The following is a 10,268-nucleotide window of genomic DNA, read 5'->3' on the forward strand; positions in this document are numbered from 1 at the left end:
AAAACTGGCCTAACCAATGTCCTGTACAGCTGCAACATGACCTCCCAACTCCTGTACTCAATACTCTGACCAATAAAGGAAAGCATACCAAACGCCTTCTTCACTATCCTATCTATCTGCGACTCCACTTTCAAGGAGCTATGAACCTGCATCCAAGGTCCCTTTGTTCAGCAACACTGCCTAGGACCTTACCATTAAGTGTATAAGTCCTGCTAAGATTTGCTTGCTCAAAATGCAGCACCTCGTGAATTAAACACCATCTGCCACTTCTCAGCCCATTGGCCTATCTGGTCAAGATCTTGTTGTAACCTGAGGTAAACCTCTTTGCTGTCCACTACACCTCCAATTTTGGTGTCATCTGCAAACTTACTAACTGTACCTCTTATGCTCGCATCCAAATCATTTATGTAAATGACAAAAAGTAGAGGGCCCAGCACTGATCCTTGTGGCACTCCACTGGTCACAGGCCTCCAGTCTGAAAAACAACCCTCCACCACCACCCTCTGTCTTCTACCTTTGAGCCAGTTCTGTATCCAAATGGCTAGTTCTCCCTGTATTCCATGAGATCTAACCTTGCTAATATTTCCTTAGACTAACTGCTCTAGAGCCAACCAGAGAGCAGGCTATTCACAAACTGTTAAGGACAAAGGATAGGATTAATTAATTACCTTAGTGAATCAACCTATAGATAGTGGTGATCAGAACATGACTGAATTTCTGGGTACAGAAGAAGGCTATGAAGATAGAACTGACTAATGTGAAATGGAAAAATACATTAATGGATAGGTAAATACAAATGCAGTGACAGACATTTCAGAATATATTCCAAAATGTTGAAAGATACATTCAAGTGAGAATGGGATGAATGCACTAGCTGTGGCCAACTAAGGAAGTTAAAGTTTATGTTAAATTGAAGAATGGTACATAATTACGCAAACATTAATAGTAGGTCAGAAGATTGGGCAGAATTTAAAAGCTAACAAAAAATGACTAAGAAAAGGAAGGAGAAACTATAGAGTGAGAGAGAGCAAGCTACAACTACAAAAGTGCAATCTAAGAGTTTCTACAAGTATTTAAAAAGCAAAACAGTAACTACGGGGGGAAAATGGTTTAATAATCTAGAGGATTAGAATAATGTTGTGCAGACACTGGTTCAAATCCTGGCCTCTGTTCCTGATGAAGGGCTTTTGCCTGAAACATAGATTTTTCCTGCTCCTTGGATGCTGCCTGCCCTGCTGTGCTTTTCCAGCACCACTCTAATCCAGACTTGGGTTTTCAGCATCTGCAGTCCTCGTTTTTACCAAATCCTGAATCTGCAGAGTTTTAATTCAATTAAACCTGTAATTATAAGGTAGTCTCAATAAAAGTTACCTGTAATCATCATAGGCTTTTTACAGTAATCAATCTATCTAATTCACAAATATCCTTTGGATATCTGCTGTCCCAATCTCATCTGACTTGCATGTGATTCCAGACCAACAACAAAATGGTTGATTTTTAACTCCCCAGGGAAATGGCCTAGCAAGTTACTCAGTTAAAGGGCAATTCGGATGGGTAGGAAATGCTGGTTTTGGCAACAATGCCCCCACATTCGTTCTTTTTTCAATATTCTCTCATATGGGAAGTGTCGATGTTCTACAGAACAAGTCTGGGGAACAAATAACAAAGAGGAATGAAATGGCAAAATGAAATATTCAGTTACTTTGTACGTTTTCACTAAAAGAAACCCAGAACCAATAGGTAAGGAGAGAGAAACTTCAAACAGAGAAAGAGTACTGAGAATACTATTAGCACAGCAGGCTGACTAGTTAGCATTTTGAACAATGGTCACTGGACTTGAAACATGAACTTTACTTGCTCTCCATAAATGCTGCCAGACATGACAAATTTCTCCAGCAACGTCTATTTTTGTTTCAGATTTTCAACATCTGTAATCCTTCGTTTTAGTTTAGTGTTTAATTTCTGACCACATTGCTTCCAGGTATATCCATCTTGTAATTCTGATCTTCTCTCTGGCAGGATTTCTGTTCATCATCATTACTTTCATTGGCGTACTGACATATTTGCCAGCACTTGCTTCCATAACCACGTCATTGTTCAGCGAATGCCCCCGGCTCAGATTCATTCCACATTGATGCCAACTGAAGTTTCAACCTTTGTGTTTTGAATCTACTCGGGCTCAGTGATATCTCTGTAATATACAATGTACCTAATACAGTTGTTCTCGCTGCACTGCGATCCACACTGAGTGCCATGCACTGTTATATGCATGCTCTTTCACCATTAGCACCACCACACACTATCTCAGAGCTGGCCTGCCCTCAGTTTCATTTCCTCCTTCAGCTCATAAAATATTCCAAGAAACCTCTCTTCTATTCAGGCATTAAGGAATCAAGCTGTAACAACTTTGAGCTACCCATGCTCCTTTAGAACTTTCCTCACCACTCCTTCCCACTGTCTCCATCTTTTCTCCCAAACCCACCTTGTCAGGTATTTATTATCCCTCTGAAGCTGAACATTCTGTTCTCAACAAACTTTTAGTTTTATCCCTCTGTGTCACTACTTCAATGAACTTCGGGCACAACCCGAGGTTACACTCTTCTTCTGTCACCTTTGCCTCTGTGCCCATTCCTTTGGGCAAGAGATTTCTCCCTGTCCCACAGACCCCTGCACTCGCCTTCGACACTCTCCCTCCACCTGACTACAATCAGTTATGAAGAAGGTACACTGGACCCTAAATGTCATCTCTGATTTCTCTCCACAGACACTGCCAGACTAGCTGAGTTTCTCAGATATATCTATTTTTGTTACAGAATTCCAGCATCTGCAATTTTTTGGATGCAATGTTTCTGCTTGTTCCTGCCCCATGGAACTAGTTTCTTCCTGCCTTGATACTACTTTTTCTCCCCTTGTCCAATCCCTTCTAATTTATATCCGTGATTGTTCTGATGCTTTTCTTCAGTTTTAAAATTTCCAGGTGACACAAGCCACCTCTACTTCACCATGAACATGCAATCCTCTACGCATCCATGCCCCATCAGATGGTCTGGCTCTTTGCTCATTCCTGGAAAGAAGACCTGAACCACCCCATCATCACCATTCTGCCTGGTTGAGTTCGTGCTCACTTTGAACAATCTCTCCTTTAACTCCTCTTACTTTCTTCAGTTTAAATGTGTGGCCATGGGTACTTGGATGGGTGCCAGTTATGCTGATCTCTCTGTTTTCAAGCCCCGCCCCACAACTCTTTTCTCCAGTACTGAAAACAAAAATGCTGGAAATCACAGGTCAGGCAGCATCCATGGAGAGACTGCAAGCTAACATGATTGAGAGTGTGTTCGCCGAGCTGTGAAGCTGATTTGCACATGTTTTGTCCCCTGTCGAGGTGACATCTTCAGTGCTTTTGAGCCTCTTGTGAAGCGCTGCCGTACTGTCTCTTCTGGAATTTATTTAGTTCCACCTCTGCTATTTCCAGCTGTTCGTTGTCGTGGCCAATATGGTGGGCGTGGGTCAATGTGCTTGTTGATGGAGTCCATGGCTGAGTGCCATGCTTCTAGAAATTCTCTGGCTGTCCTAAGTTAAGCAAGCTAGCATTTTAAGTGTGGTTGACACTTCATCAGAGCTCCTGGCCTGTGATTCCCAGTATTCTTTGTTTTCAGTAGTTTCCAGCATCAGCAGTAATTTGCTCCTCTTTCTCCAGTACTTTCATGACATCAATGTTGCTCCATTTCTCATTTGATTTGTCAATGTTCTTTCCAATTTCAACCTGGCTCTTACCTTTTCCTGGTCCAGCTCTGATTCCACCCTTCACTTTCTGGACATTGGTTTCCAGTTCTGAAGACAGACTGGCCAGTAATATCCATTATACATGCATCAACACCCACAGTTCCCTGGGTCACACATCCTTTGAATTGATTTCTTGTAATCACATGTACCGAAGTACAGTGAGAAGTCTATGCATCCTCCATTTTGCTTCCTGAAAAGACTCCATTCCATTCTCCCAATTTCTCCATCTCCATTTCATCTGTTCTGATGATGCCTTCTTCGTCCAGGGGGAGGGGTCCTCAGAAAAATCCTTCTTTTCCCTCAACTGAGCATTCCCTGCCACCGTGATTGATGGGGCCCATAGCTGTGCCTGACCCATTTCCCTCACTTCTCCTGTCACCCCTTTCCTTCCACAACAAAGGTATGGTCCCCTGCTCCTCACTTTCCACCCCACCTGCCTTTACATCTAAAGGATCATAAGCCACTATTTCTGCCAACTCCAAGAGAATGCCACCACCATACACATTTTCCCCACTCCTCCCTGGCCAGCACTGCACAGAGATTGCTCCCTCCAGTAGACCCTGGTTCACGTCCTCCAATCACATGGCATCTTCCTGTGCAATCCCTGCCTGTTTACCTCCTCCTTCCTCACTATCCAAGACCCCAGACGCACCTTCCAAGTGAAGCAGCAATTACCTGTACTTCTCTCAATCTCATCTACGGTTTGCTGCTCAGTGCAGTCCCCTCTGCATTGGGGAGATGAAATATAGACTAGGTGACAGCTCTGCAGAACTCTTATGCTTGGTCTGTAAAGTGACCCCAAACTTCCAGTTGCCTGCCACTTCAACAAGTCATGTTCCCTTGCCAACATGTCGCGGGCCTGATGAACGTCACTATTAAGGCCTAAAAGAAATGGCTATGGAGGGAATAGATGCACTGTTTTAAATTTTCCCAAATTTTCTTGAGTCTGGAAAGGTACTATTAGATTAGAAAATACCAAATACAGTTAGTTCTCTGATAATGTTGCTTAAAAGAAAATCACTTAATATAAATAATGGAGCCAATAGGAAAAGTGGGGTTTGGGGCAGACCAGCAAGAAATATTACACACAATGCTCAAAAATCACTCAAAAGGTCTAACAGAAACTATAGCACAACCTGAATCAAGGTATAAACCATATTTATCAATGGAACAAGAGTAAATTTAACATAGTACATTTAAAAATATTGTTAATGCAGGAACAGAGGGTCATCATGCTGACTTCCTCGTTCCTGTTAAGGAAGCTATATCATATATTCTCTCCTTACGGTCAAAATGCTTTATAATATCTAGCTTCTCTTCCCGTGTTATAGCCTTTCTTTTGTGTTCATCATTTGCAATTTTATCACCAGGATGCTTCTTGCTAATAATTTTGTCACTATGCCCCTCCATTTTTACTAATAAAAGGGATAATCCAAGAGTAGTGTATCTTTCACAGGAAGTTGCTCCGTGTATCTCTCTCAGAAAGCTGCTGTCTTGGCAGCTGACATTGGTGCATGAGCAAAATGGCATGAAGACCAGCATGGACATCGGTGCAAGCGCAGAATAGCACATGGACAGAACAAAGCATGTGAAACGATCATCACTGGAACTGTGCTATTGCATACCATTCTTAATTCCTCAGTGACGTTATAAGCAAATCACGCTGCTGGAACTCACTTTATCCGAGAACTACCGGTATAATAGTCTATTCAAAAAAGCAAATAACGACAAACTACTTCGCCCAATGTCTATCATAGGAAAAATGCTACAATTTATTACATCAGGGCACTTGGAAAATCTCAGTGCAATTACGGAGAGTCAACATGATTTTGTGGAAGATATATCTTTGGGACGTAACAGGCAATAAGAATATGGGGATTCCAGAAGTGTGGTGGACTTTGATTTCCAAGAGGTGTTTTATAAAGCATATCAACATTGCTACATGCAACAAGAACTAATGGAATTTGGGGAAAATGCATTATGATAGTCAGTGGAATACTTGGTTAATAGGAAGCAGAAAATAGAGGCCAAGGGTTTAGAAGGATATGGGTCAGGAGGGGAGGACTAAGTTTGTTGGGATTATGTTTGGACAGAAGGTTGTTTCCATTCTGAATTATTGACTCTGTACATCCAGTGAATCGCCACAGGGATTAGTGCTGTTTCAATTATTTGCAATCTTTTTATCAAAGCAATAGGAATGGTTCAATTCATTAGGAAAGAGGGAGCCAATGCAGACTTGGATGAAGAACAAGCAGGACTTTCTGATGGGATTTGAATAGATTTATGAATCAAAATTCTAAAAAACTTCTGTAGGACTTTGTTCCTTCTACTAGTTTATACTAAAATAAACGTGTACAGCTCTTCATACCTATTTTATTAAAATAGGAATTTGAAGGACTCAGTATCAGTAGTTTGTAACATCTATAATGAAAACATGTGGACAAGGAATAAGCAGAACAGAATTATTTTTTTTTTTTAACATATACAGTAACTACGCTACAAATAAACCTTGCATCCGATTTTAATTCGATCTCAGACAAAATGTACATATGGGAATCCCTTCAAAGCTTTCCTCTAACTTTCAAAAAAAAGTGACCAAGTTCGAATTTGAAATATGAATAGATCACAAGCTTCCTTTAAAAAAACTGAAAATCCCAATGCCAAAGTTCATGGGAAAAGTGCTCCAAATCTAAAATCATTTATTTTACTCAAAGGTAAAGTTGGCTAGTCCTCCTGGACCAGAGGTCTACTCTCTCATTTCAGAGAGATGACTGGTAGTGGTATAATGTGAGGGTCACCAGGCAAAGGGACAGGTTGAGAGGTAGAGTCCTTCGTGGTAACCTCAGCTGTCGTGGGAATTGCTGTTGGTGTCACACTCAAACCAGCCAACTAACTGAGCTAACTGACTTGATAGTATGCTAATGATAAATTGCCATTTTAAATTTGTCTGTGTTCAGTGGAAGGTTATTGTACACCTTTGGAGCAGGTGGGACTTGAAACCAGGGCTCCTGGCTCAGACATAGGGATAATATCACCACCTGACAAGAGCCCAATGTTTGGTGGAAAAGTATCAGTTGATATTGCAGGCCACTTTTATGAGTTGTTCTGACCATTCACATATTGCCATCTAGTGGCTCTAAAGCAACTGAAACTTCTCAACAGCTATTCATCTGTCTGAATAAAAAGACATCTCCCCATCTCCAAGTTCAGAAAGACAAGTAGGATATTCTGTTGAAATCCCACTCCCCACATGTGTGTCAAACATTTTGTTCATATCTCAGGGAGTAAACCATATATCACCAATTAAACAAGCGATTTCCACAGCAACCTTTCTAACCTAATGAAACACTGCGGTTAGCACTGTTGCCTCACAGTGCTAGGGATCTGGGTTCGATTCCGGTTCAGACCTGGGCGACTACCTGTGTGGAATTTGCACATTCTGCCCACGTCAGTGCGAGTTTCCTCTGGGTGCTCCGGTTTCCTCTCACAATCCAAAGATGTGCAGATTAGGTGAATTGGCCACGCTAAATTGCCCATAGTGTTCAAGTATGTGTAGGTTAGGTGTATTAGTCAGGGGTGAATGGAGGGTAGGGGAAATGGGTCTGTTTGGGTTACTCTTCCAGATGGTTGGTGTGGATTTGTTGGGCCTAATGGCCTGTTTCCACACGTAGGGATTCAATGATTCTATTATCCCCTGCCCTGATGCTGACAGGGGGGTGGGGGCTACATTCCTCTCTGAAAACATTCTTCTTTCAAATACTGTGCAAATGTGCCTGTTTGATTTGCAATTGGTTCAACTTCTTGTTCTCTTGTTCATGGAAAACAACTGTTGTTCACAAACAAAATATAGATTGAAATCATATATTTAAGTCCAGGCCAGTCTATGTTATGCATATTGAACATGTTACCCAGTTTCTTATCCTGCTATTGCTGCTTTATTTTTAAATAGACCAGCATATATTGCAGATGTTGGCTAACTCAAATATTAGTACTCTGAAATACTCATAATAAAGTTCAACAACAACTTACATTGTACTTTTAAACATTGGAAAATCTAACACTAAAATTGACAGAGCAAAAGAGTGAAATATTTAGATGGATATTTAAAAGATCAATCAGAGACTTAGTTTTTAAAGGAGGGTATAAAAGGATAACAAAAAAGGTGGAGCATTTTAAAAGGAGGGAATTCCAGAGTTTAAGGCCGAGATGGCTGAAAACACAGCTGCTATTGGCCAGGCAAAGAAACTGGGGTGTTGAATTAGACTGAAAATTGTTGAATCAGAGGTGAGCCCTTTGGTACCGGTTCCTACCTTTGGGCCTGGATTCCAGTTCCACTGCCTTGGACATGTGTCATAACTTGTCCAATTTATTTTCTTTTAGATATCTATGGAGACACTAATTGCAAGTGTAAAGTGACTGACTAATGTATAGTTCCAATGGTAAACTCTGTAAAAATAATGCAAAGATTGGCCCCAGCACCACCCTTCACATAATGGTTTTTCACAATCCTACTTTTCACAACAGTGGGATGCACGCAATCAGAGTGGGAGGAATACAACATTCTTGGAAGATTGCAGTGCTGGGAAAGTCAAGAAAGGGTGGAATGTGAGAGAAAGGAAGGATTTGAATGCAACGATGAGATCTTTAAAATGAGAGTTGGTGAACATGAGCTAATAGAGGTCATTTAGCACAAATATGATGGGAGTGAGGTAGAATACCAGAGGCAGGGTTTTGGATGAACTTGAAGTAAGGCAATAACATTGTAGTAATGACCGTAGATTAGTTGTCCAGAGATCCAGCATCATTCATGACTCCTTAAATACAGAAGCAGTCCATGTCCATATGCAGAAAATCCTGGACATTATCCAGAGTTGGGCTGATGAGTGGCAAGTAACATTTGCATCACACAAGTGCCAGGCAATGATCATCTCTTACAATAGAATCTAACCATTGCCCCATGACAGTGAGGAAGGACTGGCTGAATTGTTCCTGTTCAGAAAACTTATTTCAACCTCTAGTGATAGTTCTTCTGGATCAAACAATTATGATGCAACAAGCTTACAAAGCCCATCAAAAGCATATATATCTTTCATTACTCTTACAGCTTTCAGGAGTGCAAGTCACGCAACAGCATGATAAACAAGAATTAGGGGGTGGGGGTCTGTCAGACACACCCACATAGCAAGGGAACGTGGGTGGGATGAGGTCCAATGTAGGACTCTGCAGTAAACCAGTCGATAGTGACCTTTGTGTTGGTTACTATAGATCTACAGGGTTTATCGCAGCAAATTACCATGACTCCTTTGCCTGCAATTCCAAATTGGCAAGCTCTACCAGCTGGGGGAACAAGGACAGCAGAGGCAGAGAAACAGTTACCTGCAAGTTCCATTTAAATGGCACACACCATCCATCTTGGAATCATACCGTCATTACTTCACTGTTGCAAGCCAAAATCTTGGAACTCTCTTCTGAGCAGCACAGTGGGTGTCTTAACAGTGAAAGGCCTGCAACTGCTACAAGTAAAAGCTCACTATAACCTTCTTCAAAGCAACTAGTATCAGCAATCAATGTTGGCATAGCTAGTGATACTCAAGTCCCATGAACGAAACAAAACTAAAGTTTCATGTATGGTAGAAAATAGCCGGAAAAGCAATGACTTCTTTGAGTCAAGTGGTCTCAAAACAATGAATGAGGCTTTTAGTAGGATATCTTTGAGGAGAAAGTGAGGTCTGCAGATGCTGGAGATCAGAGCTGAAAATGTGTTGCTGGAAAAGCGCAGCAGGTCAGGCAGCATCCAGGGAACAGGAGAATCGACGTTTCGGGCATAAGCCCTTCTTCAGGAAGTAGGATATACTTGTAGACAGTTGAGGGAGAGGCAAAGGTGAGTGCTGACAAAAATAAAAGTGAATTGTCTTTGTTATGGAACGGATATTACGTTGTAAGCTCAGCTGACAGTCCGACATGATGCTGAGATTCTGAACATTATGGTTCAACCGGATATTGTGAGACCACAGATAGGCAGTAGGGAGTAGTTTGGACAGGAGCTTCAAATAGTGACTCTAGCCTACTTGATGTGGTGTAGCATCTGCTCCCAGGAGCCAATTCCTTCGACTCCGCCGCATCTGCTCCCAGGAGCCAATTCCTTCGACTCCGCCGCATCTGCTCCCAGGAGGACCAGTTTCAAAAACGCACATCCCAGACGGCCTCCTTCTTCAAGGACCGCAATTTCCTCCCTGACGTGATCGACGATGCCTTCCACCGCATCTCTTCCACTTCCCGATCCTCTGCCCTTGAACCCCGCCCCTCCAACCGCCACCAGGACAGAACCCCAGTGGTCCTCACCTACCACCCCACTAACCTCCATGTACAGTGCATCATCCGCCGTCATTTCCGCCACCTCCAAACGGACCCCACCACCAAGGATATATTTCCCTCCCCTCCCCTACCAGCACCCCGTAAAGACCACTCCCTCCGTGACTCCCCCG

At 42.2% G+C, this 10,268-nt stretch overlaps 1 protein-coding gene across 2 annotated transcripts in view; it reads right to left on the reverse strand.

The window, feature by feature from the left end:
• Window positions 1-10,268, reverse strand: part of nom1 (nucleolar protein with MIF4G domain 1) — a 68,155-nt gene that overhangs the window by 27,495 nt on the left and 30,392 nt on the right. The window lies entirely within an intron of this gene.

Source organism: Chiloscyllium plagiosum, chromosome 5 (assembly GCF_004010195.1).
Source record: "Chiloscyllium plagiosum isolate BGI_BamShark_2017 chromosome 5, ASM401019v2, whole genome shotgun sequence".
Lineage (NCBI taxonomy): Eukaryota > Metazoa > Chordata > Chondrichthyes > Orectolobiformes > Hemiscylliidae > Chiloscyllium > Chiloscyllium plagiosum.